We start from the raw sequence: 11,365 nt of genomic DNA, 5'->3' as shown, positions 1-11,365 counted from the left end.
AAGAATTAGGCCCACTTGACCTTCCAGTCTATAATAATTTTGGATGTTTTAATGTTACTTAAGTTAGATTTCCCTGTTAAAGTTGGTATTTCATGCAAACGCACTCTTTTTATCCTGTAGCTCTTTATATAGCGCATGGCATCATCCCTCTTCCATGTAAGTATTCTCAAATTTGGACCCATGGTCCCTCTAACACTTTTTTCATACTTCTACTATCTCTTTGGCAAGGTTCTGTGCCTGAGAAACTCAGAATCTAATGAAGGAAATTTCACACTATGCTATGACGATATGCACATCATCATAAATTATAAATAGTAACCAGTACTGGGCATTTTCAGGGCTAGTGTAGTCTCAGTATCAATTCCTTACCCCAAAACCAAAGCTAAGCCACAACCGCACACCATAATACTATTAGCACACTACCAGCAGCTACAATTCTATATAGTGCTTCCTCTGACAATTCTTCTCTAAATTCATCATATATATTAGTGCATTTAATTCTCAGAACCACTCGATGCAGTGGGTACTGTTAATATCCTCAATCCAATTACATAGTGTGAAACCGAGTTTCACTGGGAAGCCGGCAGTCTGGTTTCTTAACTATCTTTAGTATTAAATAGTAGCAGTAATAGTAATAATAGTATAATAATAGCAGCTACAATCACAGTAACCACACACACATTACGTGCATAGTCCATTAGAAAGTAAATGGGATAATGTGTATAAAATCACTTAGGAATCTTCCTACCATGGTCTAGTCCACTAAGAGACCATCCTAAACCACCCCCCCCACCCCCACCGAGCTCCACCTCCTTTGTCTACCCACAAAAGTTCAGGCAGAGGTCTCCCAAGATCCTTGTGGTTAAAAGTTTCAGTGAGAACATGTTAAAGTTGGATCTGTGATTATAAAGAGCCATAGGAAAGGAGTGGGAGTCTCAACGATGTGAGTTCCTCTGATGATCACGCAAGGACCCACTTGGGTCTGGCTCCTACTAACCAGTTGGCAGCCCGCAAACATAGAAACCATCTCTCAAAATGGAATTTGTGCCTTAGTGCCAGGAAAAGACTCTGTTGAAAGAAAGGAGCCCAGGTATAGGGGGCACTGTGTTCAGTCCTTGTGCTAGACTTTGGTATATAACTGACCCCATTTATTCCTCCTAATGTCCCAGTGATGGGGGTACAGCCATGGCTATTGTACAAATGAGGGCACTGGTGCTCAGAGAGATCTAGTATGGGACCCGAGGTAACAAAAAAAGCATGTAGCACCAGTATTTGGAGTCATATACATAGGACCACAAAACTTATAGCTTTATACCATGTACATTCTTTAAAAATATTAAGAATATAAAGTTCTTATAAAACTTTAAAATGAGATGGCTCAATAAATAGTAGGAACGTGAAATTTAAAGTCTCTGGCCCTTAGTATAAGACTTCTCTTAGAGGGCACAGCTCTGTAAAATCTATAGAACTCCGAATTGCCTTCATTATTTCATGTCATTAGGTGAGATGGTCACAGGCCTCAGTGGGTGTGGGTGGTGACAGCAGTCAGACGTGTGCTTTCTAGGACTGGCCATTTGCAGAACTGAAAGGGAAGAGCAGTTGGCAGAGGGTGGATGCAGGAAGTGGCATGAAGAGAAAGTCCAGTAAGAGGGAAACAGTAGGAGGGTCCAGCAGGAGGAAAAGGGAGCCGAAGTAGACCTTTAGCTAAAGTCTCTCAGTTAGTTGGAGGGGGATCAGTTAAAGGGATGAGGGTGGGGAGTAGTTCAGGCTACGTTTCTAAGATTGAGGGAAGGAGCAAGCAAGGAGTTCCAGGCTTGGATTTTATAGGATTTCCTCAAAGTTACCAACACATGGTATGGAGATGTGACCTGAGTCTAATTGTAAGAACATGAGCAAAACCGGTAACTTGAGTTAGAAATCCTATGAAATCTCCAAGAACTTCTAGAGTCCTCTGTCTGGGGACAGCGTGTGTAAGATTTTGCCAAATGCTGATGTCATAAAGGACACTAGAGACAGAATAGCATGCACCCAAATGTAAATGCTGAACGTCCATGGCATTTGTGGGAAATAACACATAGTATTTTGGGCCTTGAGCTGAGGAAAGTAACACTTAGAAAATGTCAGCTGGGGGACAGATTACAGAAGATCTTGAATGTCAAATGAAAGAGCCTGGAGTTTACTGTGTGGAGTCCACAAGTCTGGGCAATTGTAACTGGCGGAAGATAGAGAAGACAACACAAAGCTCATGGTAGGCATTAGGTAGGCAAGAAATGAATCGTACATGAACGATGGTTGCAGGGTCACACACAGCAAAGGAATGAATGACCATATTCAAGCTACACAAGACCTTAGAGTCTCTGTAACTTCCTTATTTCACAGCTAGCAAGACCAGCCTACAGAGTGGAACTCCTATTGATCTGTGCAGAGCTGAAAGCCGTGCCCATTCCAGTCTATTGTACTTTAAGATTTCAAAGTTAAAAGAACAATGGAGTTCTCCAAATTTTGACACTGTGGGTTATAAAAATAAGTGGGGAAGAGATCCTAAAACTGTGCTGGGAGTGGGGCTGAATAATTAAACTCAAGGCCAATTTTCTGGCCTGAATTGCCAGAGTCCAAGAACCTGACCATGGGTCGCCCTTGGCTCTTCTCCCCAACTTCTGCAGATTGGCTTCATGTATATTTGATCCCTTGGTCTGTAAGACTTTTAACCCATAGACTGCACAAAACCTAGCAAAGTCCAGCAAATATTTGTAATTTTCCGTTTCACAGACTTAGCCTGGAAATGCAATCTGATTCTAGGAAAGAGCTAGTCACCAAATCCAGGGAAAGGCAAAATCCATATGAAGATAAATCCAACCACACTACCAGACGTTGGCTGACATAACCCCTGTCTCCTAACAGGGACCTAAATGAGGGAGTGAAAAACTAAGAATACCTGATTCTTTCAAGGTGGCAAAGACCCATTGCTTGCTTCTGTTTTGTTACACACCAGTATTGTGGTGAGATAGACACTCAAAGTGCCAATGGTGCCTAGAGGAGGAAGCCCTTGTTACTGGGGGAATCAGAGGGCTCACCAGGAGACAACATTGGATTTAGATTTGGAAAGATTAGAAGGTACTTTATCAGGGGTGCCTGGGTGGCTCAGTCAGTTGGACATCCGACTTCAGCTCAGGTCATGATCTCACGGTTTGTGGGTTCGAGCCCCGTGTTGGGCTCTGTGCTGACAGCTAGCTCGGAGCCTGGAGCCTGCTTCAGATTCTGTATCTCCCTTTCTCTCTGATTCTCCCCTCCTCACACTGTCGCCTTGTCTGTCTCTGTCTCTGTCTCTGTCTCTGTCTCTCTCAGAAATAAAACATTTAAAAAAGTGAAAAAAAAAATACTTTCTCAGACAGACAAAAGACAGAAATGTTTTCCAACAGAGTAAATAATTTATGGACTGACATAAGAGACTATTGGGTGGACAGCAAACAGTTGAGTGTGGCAAGAAAATGAGATGGTGGGCATGGAGGAAGAAAAGCATTCCTGGCTTGTGCAAGGGCATTCAGTCGTGGGAGAGCCTGAGCATCAGAGAAACAGTTCCATGTGGGGTGAGCCTAAGTGCCTGAAGAAATGGAAGGGGAGCCATGGCTGGAAAGGGGGGTGGCTTTCCAGGCCCAGGAGGGCTACAAGTACCCCTTGAAGGAATCTGGTTTGTATTCAGCAGGTAGGTCATGGGGGTCACTAACGGTGTCTCTGAATCGGGTTGACACCACTCACTAGAACTGCTATGGGGGGAAAATGGATTGGAAAAGAAGAGATGGGAAATAGAAGGGTTAAAACGTGTGCTCAGGTAAAACACTAAAAGGACACAAAGGAGGGCCCTCTGAGTGCTCTAGACTCAGTTCTACCAAAGGACTTTGCTCAGGCTCTCCCATCTGCACCAACATCGCCCTCATCTGAACACCTCACCACCGCTAACGTGAGTCCTGTTCTTTGGATCTCTAAAAACAGTACCAACTATAGATCTGTCTCCCCTGCGCTGTGAATGGCTCTAGGGCAAGAAGGGGACCTGAATGGACTTTATCTCCAACAAAGAGCCCCACGGGAGTATTTGTGGAGTGAATGCAGGCTGAGATGCCTGAATAAATCAGTGAATGAATGGAAATAGGATGCAGCTGTGTGCCCCACCCACCTACTCTCCTTCCTTTGCGGTCCTAACACTAGCTGAGTAAATAGGGCAAAGTGATTTCCTTATTCATTCATCCATTGGTAGTACAATATTAATTACTTTTGAGTGCCACTTGGTTCCCACTCAAACAGGAAAAGGGAGAGCAAATGTAATGCGTTTGCTGGGTAACTGAGATGTGCTGTATCCTAGGACCAGGGCATCATGAATGCACGCTACATCATTCCTCAGTTTTATGCACACAGACCCAGACCCTGCAAGCCAAGACCGATCTGATACTGAATGTGGCTGACTAAAGAGTGGACCCAGTTGGTTCCTTGAGACTCACATATACTTGGCTTGAGATCCTGGGCATAGGATCCTTCCAGACAAGGAACTGTGCCAGATGGTAATCACTGCCTCTTGACATCTAGTGTCTATCTTAATTACATCATACAAGGACACTGCTAAGTAGGTCTTAACCATCCCCATGTGACAGGTAAGGGGCCCTAAACCTAAAAGGGTTAAATCCATGGTTCTCAACCCTGGCTGTAGTGGGCAGTCACTTGGGGAACTTCAGGGATTCTGATGATGAGGCCCCAGCTTCGGCTGCTCCAATCAGTTTCTGGGGTGAGCCTCGGACATCAGTGTACAAGGTGACAAGGCTGGTGAGTGGAAAACGCAGGGCTGAGACTCAGCCTCTAGAACTGTCCCTAGGAGTTTTCGGTCCAGTGTGTAAACAGGAGCTGGGCTGGGCAGGGGATTCAGAGCAGGCAGCAGACAGGAAAACGGCCATCTCATCAGTTTTTCAGTTCCTATGCTGCTTGCTTTTATCCCAACCCAAAGGATTTACTTGTGGCTTCGATGGTGCCTTAACCACTTAGGTTCCTCACACCCATCCTACTCAGAACACAGCCTCTTTCCTGCCAAGTGGGGCCTTCCTGGCACAGAGGCCTGGCCTCTGCCTCTTTGATTGGGGCAAAGTAAAGGGGGGCTTTGGCAGCTTTATGGGCTGCCTCTCAGGCCGCTGACACAGCCGCCTGACGGATGGCCTGCCGCACTAGGCTGCTGGGGCCAAGCCCCCAGTTTCACCAAAGGAGCCCACTCTGGCCATGTGTTTGGGCGGCTTTTTATGAGAATGTGTGCTATCCCATGAATCATGGAGTAGCCGTGCTGGAAAGGCCCTTAAAGATAATCTAGTATACTACCTCCATTATCATTACTCCCCAGGCACCTTTCTGATTGGAAAATGGAGGCTTATTTGATCATTAAGTATTAAGAACCGTAAAGTTCAACCTAGTAAAATGCTGCTATACCAAGAAGTTGTTGTAAAAGTTGAGGCTTATTTGGCATCAGCTATAGGCCAGAGACCTTATGTACATTACCTGGAATAGTTCTAAGGGTCACTGCACTGCGTACGTGTGGGGGTCATTACAGGTTATGTTTTCAGGATGGTCGCGTATCTTCTAGATGAGTGCCGTTCATAACTTGTGTGGTTCTTCCTTATGGAACTCTTAAGACTGAGGACAACCTTAGGAGCAAACTGTCATTCTCGTGGTGGTTCAGGGTATGACCTCAGAAGTCCCCTTCCATCTGGAGCATGGAAGGCTCACCAGACAAAGATTACCAACCAAATGGGAAATAAGCTATCACTTTTTAAGTCTGTGTGATCACCAGGTGTATCAAGCTACCCTTGACACATAATGGGTCCCCCCAACACATCAAGGATTTAAAACAATGACCATTTGTTGTTGCTAACAAATCTATAGGTCAGCTGGGCAGTTCTGATCTGGGCTTGGCTGATCTTGGTGGAGCTTACTGATACATGTACATCAATCAGTGAGTCTCTTGAGGATGGCTAGTCTCTGATGGCCTCGGCTAGGCTGGCTCAGATGACTGGGACCTCTCTCCATTGGTCTAAATGTGCATTAAGGCTCTCATTGAGTCCAAATACTATCTTGGATATAGTTAACTACTGGATTCCCTTGTCATGCGTTATATGCAAGAGGCAAACTGAGTTACTTTTCTCCCCAGAATGCTCTAGTTTATTCTTTCCTTCCTGCTTTTCCTCCACAAGGAATGTATCAGCAAACACTTTTTTGATGACATAACATTTCTCCTTCCCCTGCATCTGCTATTCCACCTGTAAGAACCCTACCATCTATAAACACTTTTTTTTACTCTTTACTTTTAGGGAATGTGAGTGGGGGGAGAGGGACAGAGGGAGAGAAAGACTCTTAAGCAGGCTCCATGCCCAGTGTGGATCCTGATATGGGACTCATTCCCATGACCCTGGGATCATGACCTGAACCAAAATCAAGAATCAGAAGCTCAACCACTGAGCCACCCACGTGCCCCAATCTACGGTCTTTAAAGGACCCACAGAAATATCACTCCAAGATCCAAGTTTAAGGTCTGTTCTTTCTTCCTCTGTAACAGGATGTCCTCTCTCCCTACTTCTGTTGTGTTCCTACATTTCATTGCATACCACTTTTTGCCATATGCTAGTATTGCTTAATTCCTTGTTTATCTCTCCTATGCCTTCCTTGAAAGCCTGTTGGGCCTCACAGGTCATTGCTATAGCCCCATTACCCAGAATGGAGTTTTGTCATTGAGGAGACAAAGCAAAAAACAGGAGTATGAGCCCCATGCTCAAGTGGCAGGCATTGAGTAAACCCTCTTTTGCTGCTAGCAAACCTGGAAGACTGCCTGGAGGGAGCCGTGAGTCTGGGATTAGGAACAACTTCTGAGTTTCCCCATTGCTCTCAGCCCTTCTCCTTCCTTTTGCCTCTGATGTTTCCAAGGCGTTGAAAGCGCTTTGGTAGAAATCAGTAGTTTGTCAAGCTTGGTTATGGCTGTTCTTGGAAAAGAGAAGGGGAAAAAAGTGTGCACAGACTGGTGTGGTAATAATTTAAGTTTCAGCCAAGTAAGATGGGGAGGCCTGCTTGAAGTGACACATTTCTGGCATCTGGTTGTCCCTGGAAAAGATGAAAGGGAGGATGAGAAGGCAGCATTTTGTAGGAGAGCTCGCCATTTCGGAACTAAGCCACTTTTGTTTCTAATTCTCACAGAAAAGAAGGGATGGTTGTAATGATTTTCTAAAGGTAGAAGAGACAAAGTCTTCACCCCATGTGTCGGGGATCTGATAATTCACAGCACGTGTCTAGTGCTTTCCACTCGATAGCGTTTCCCATCTGTTCTCTGTCTCTAGCAAGCCCGTGGAGGAGATAAACCCATTGAAGAGCAAGAGGAGTTGGAAGCTTGAACTCATGGTGTAATGCAAATTTTTCATTGTCTCTTTAAAAGGCACTTTTAGCATGGCACATATTTTCTTTCGATGACCTTTGATTCCTCTTTGAAGACATCAAGATGGACTTCTTTGAAGACCACTCTCCCCCACCAGGCGATCTAATCCATAGGAAGTGATCCAAGACAGAAGAATAAAAGGGGTCAGATAAAGGCTTTGAGTAAAAGAAACATTTCTGGCTCCAGATTCTAGTCCGGGCTTGCCTGTGACCCACTTCATGACCTTGGGTGAGACACTTCAACTGTCTGGAGTTTCCCAGGCAGAGTGTTCATCACTTCCTCCCCTCTGCTCCCAACATATTTTCAATACCATATGATCACTTTTTATAACGCATGTATTGCTGGTCTGTGGGTCTCCTCTTTAGGGATTCTGTCCCCAGTCCTCCCACTTGGAGCCACTGTTTCCACCAAATCCTCCTTCTTGGCTCCATGTTGGTTCCTTCATAAGCCCCACCCCAGTTGAGCACTATTGCCTTTGTATCTCTGCTTACTCTGTAGGGGTCTTGGCAGTCTGCACAAATGCAAGGCTGTCTTTGTGAGGACCGGGCCAGGTCTGTTTTGTTCACCAGCCTGTACCCTAGTGAAATCAGGCTTCAGATACTGATGGAGTGGATAAGGCCTCCTGTGGGAGATGGGGGTGCTCCTTGTTTAGTCAAGGATCCGGTGCAGAGCTGGTGCTCAGTCAAGGTTGTCCTGATGAAAGAGACCCTTAAGCCTTGGCCCATGAGAGAGGGAGCATCTACATTCTTCCTTGTACTCAGCGTTTCTACCCTTTGGGGGATTGTCAGTCTTGCATCCTGACCTATGAGTGGGCAAGGACAGTCCATGGAAAGGCACCACCTAGCTGGAAGATACACCCTATTCTGCTTCCTGAAGCATGAGGAACATTGCTCTCCTCCCTCTAGCTCTGGGCTCACACATACGGGCTGTTGCCTGCATCCTGTCTGCCTGTGGGAAGTGTCTGCCTGATAGGCATCAGCCAACTCTTCGGCTGTGTAACTTGTAATAAGAGGAGGCAGTCAGCCAAGCAGTCCTCATTCATACGGTGATTCACATAAGTGATCTTGCGGTTGGCTTCACCAACCCAGACATCTCACTTTGCAGACCTGAGGCCGTAAAAGCAAATCAGGTCCAGGGTGTGGGTACCACGCATGCTTACGTCTAGGCTGCTCTCTCCCACACAGCCTTACCAGTGCTCTGCAATGTGGCATTTTGGTGCTTGCCCAGACATCAGCACAATTAGTATTTCATTTTCTGTGTCCTCGTGGATTTGGGTGTTGAGTACTCCGGGAGGTAGGACGGATACCTTCCGGGATTCAAGTGCTAAACTCTACCCCAACACCTAAGAATGTTTCACTTCTCAGCATGAAGTTCTAGACCCACCTGTATCCTAAAAATGCAGAATCTGAGTATAGAGTAAGAGAATCAACATGCAAGGAACACATCACTTAAAATTTGAGAAGTACACACTTAAAATTTGAGAACTATGTCCTAGCGATCTGCTGAATGAATGAAAATAAATTCCTGTAACTTTGACAAATGGACTCTGTAGATGAATTGAGCCTGCTCTGAGATCATAAGTTTACTCCTTCACTCTTGAGAATCTGATTCTGCTTGAGGAGGCCACTGGTAAAGTCTCCTGGGCCTTGGCATTAGACCCTTCTGAGCTAGAGTCACAGCTCCACCATTTCCCAGCTATCCAACCTTAAGCGGGGGACTTCACCTTTCTGAATATCAGTTTCTTCAATATATAAAATTAGAAGACTGTTACCTGATTCTTAAGGTAGTTGTCAAGATTACAGATAAATTATATATGCAGTTTTGAGCACAGAGAAGCAGTTAGTGGGTATGATGTAAAAGAAAACGAGCAAAAAATAAAATTTTCGACCCTGAGAGGCACTGAGTGGAATGATGGGTGGTAAAGATTTATTTGAAGTTTTGGACTTGCATCCAGATTCTGGGGTAAATGTGGATTGACACACTTGTGTCTGATTAGTCTCACTGCTGCAAAATGGAACCTCTTCTCATCTGTGGGTGGGCCTCAACCAGGTCTGTTTGTCTGCAGCTGACCTTGGCCAAGCCCTTACAGTGAGAGCACCTTGTTTCCACGACCTTGAGGGTAACAAGTGCCCTGTCTTCTCTGAAAGGAAATAGACATGCAAGGCCACACTGTTTTGGCCTTAGAACCTTCAGTTAATAGAGACCAGTAAAACTAACTGGAGCTCAGCAGTTAGGCCAAGTATTTGCATGATAAAATTCTTTCCAAAACAAAAATCAGAGAATGCCTGCTCTGGAAGACACTAGAAAATGATTTTCTAGTTCCATGCCCTCTTTTTACAGACGGAAAAAAAGGCCCAGAAAGGGGAAGCGACTAGCCCAGGTCCAGTTCCATGGACAGTTTCTGGTTAGAACTCACTTGACCAAACAAGCCATGAGGCAAGGCCTGGGAAACACCTAGGAATCTGTGCAGAGGGCTTCAAGGAAAACGGGTTTCCTTGGTCTGTATGTCTCCTTCGCTGGGAGAGAAGACGCTGCTGTTTTGCCACACAAGTCCTCTGTACTTGTTCCTTCCCCTTAGGATACCAGAGAAGTCTCCTTTATCATTGAGGGGCAGGGGGCCTTCATAGCTTCTTTGTCCAGAAAATCAGTTCTGGGGAAGCCATGAGCCAAGCCTCTTTATTTAGTCCTCGCAACTATCCATAGAGACGGGTGTCCTCTCCCTGGCAGAGAGGGAGATGGAATAGTGCCAAGTGGCCCTGGGGCTCTAAATCATACAGCTCAAAGCCACCCTGCCCTGAGAGGAAGGAGGCAGTGCTGTCTAGTTTCTGGAGACTTCTTCCTGCTGCACCCTGCTGCACTTTCTGCTTGTTTTTCTGTCATCCAGAAAATAGAAATCACCATATCTGTGTATCCTGTCTCTTTAATGGAAATTGGCTTCATGAGGTCAGTGGATCTTACCCATCTGATTCTTTAGTGTTTCTTGAGGCCTTGGGCAATGCCAAACACTCAAGTAGGGAGGCAGGAAAGGAGATCTATTAGGATCAGACCCAACTAATGACAAACCCTCAAAGGTACATACCCTTTACCTTTGGAACTGTTTTGACATTCCCTGGTAGCCTTGTAAAAGTGGGAAAAGAAGGAATCTTTACCTCTATTTTATAGATACACTCCTAACACAATCATCTCCTGAGAACTGTCCAGTATTAGTAACTGAAGGCTGTGGGGTGCAGCAATGACCATACCTGCTTCTCCAATGGTTCTTTTCATTACCTGTGTCCTTACCCAGCATCGCTAGCCATACTGGGCTGTAGTAGGGCTGTGCACAAGAGGAGGGGATTTCCTGTGAGGCCTTCTCAAGCTCTGTCCTCCAGATGGAGGCTGGAGATGAGTTTTGGAAGAGCACGTGCAAGGTGGACACATCTGAGAAAGTGCGGTGCCTTCGGGGAATAATGGGGCTAGAAACTGAGGTGCGTGGAAAAGAGATTTGGGTCCTCGCGCACGTGGGTGAGCAGGGACCAGACCTTGGGGAGGCCTTGAATGCTTGGACGTCAGCCTGGAGACAGAGCAACAACGGACGGCTGTATAACAGTGTGTGGCCCCATCCAATCCTGATGTTAGGAGAGGACCTGAGGGAGGCATTGTGAAGGGAGGACAGGAGCAGGGCAAGCCGAAGGGCAGCAAAACCAGTTAGGAGACTGGAAGGAACATTCTGGAAAGAGAATAGTGACTGCCCCAGGACGCGCGGTGGGGAATTGCCCCAGAGGCCAGAAAGCAAGGGGGAGGCTCTGGCAGAGTCCAGGTCAGAGTGGGCCTCGCTTCTGGGAGGACCTCACTTTGCCCAGGGTCCTCCCACCCAGCAAGTAGGGGATAAGGTAGAGCTTCTGTCTCCTAGGTCTGCATTCTTCCTCTGAGGTG

This window comes from Crocuta crocuta, unplaced genomic scaffold, assembly GCF_008692635.1.
Source record: "Crocuta crocuta isolate KB4526 unplaced genomic scaffold, BGI_CrCroc_1.0 scaffold168, whole genome shotgun sequence".
NCBI lineage: Eukaryota > Metazoa > Chordata > Mammalia > Carnivora > Hyaenidae > Crocuta > Crocuta crocuta.
The sequence above is the reverse complement of the archived record's forward strand: the minus strand, read 5'-3'. Positions refer to the sequence as shown.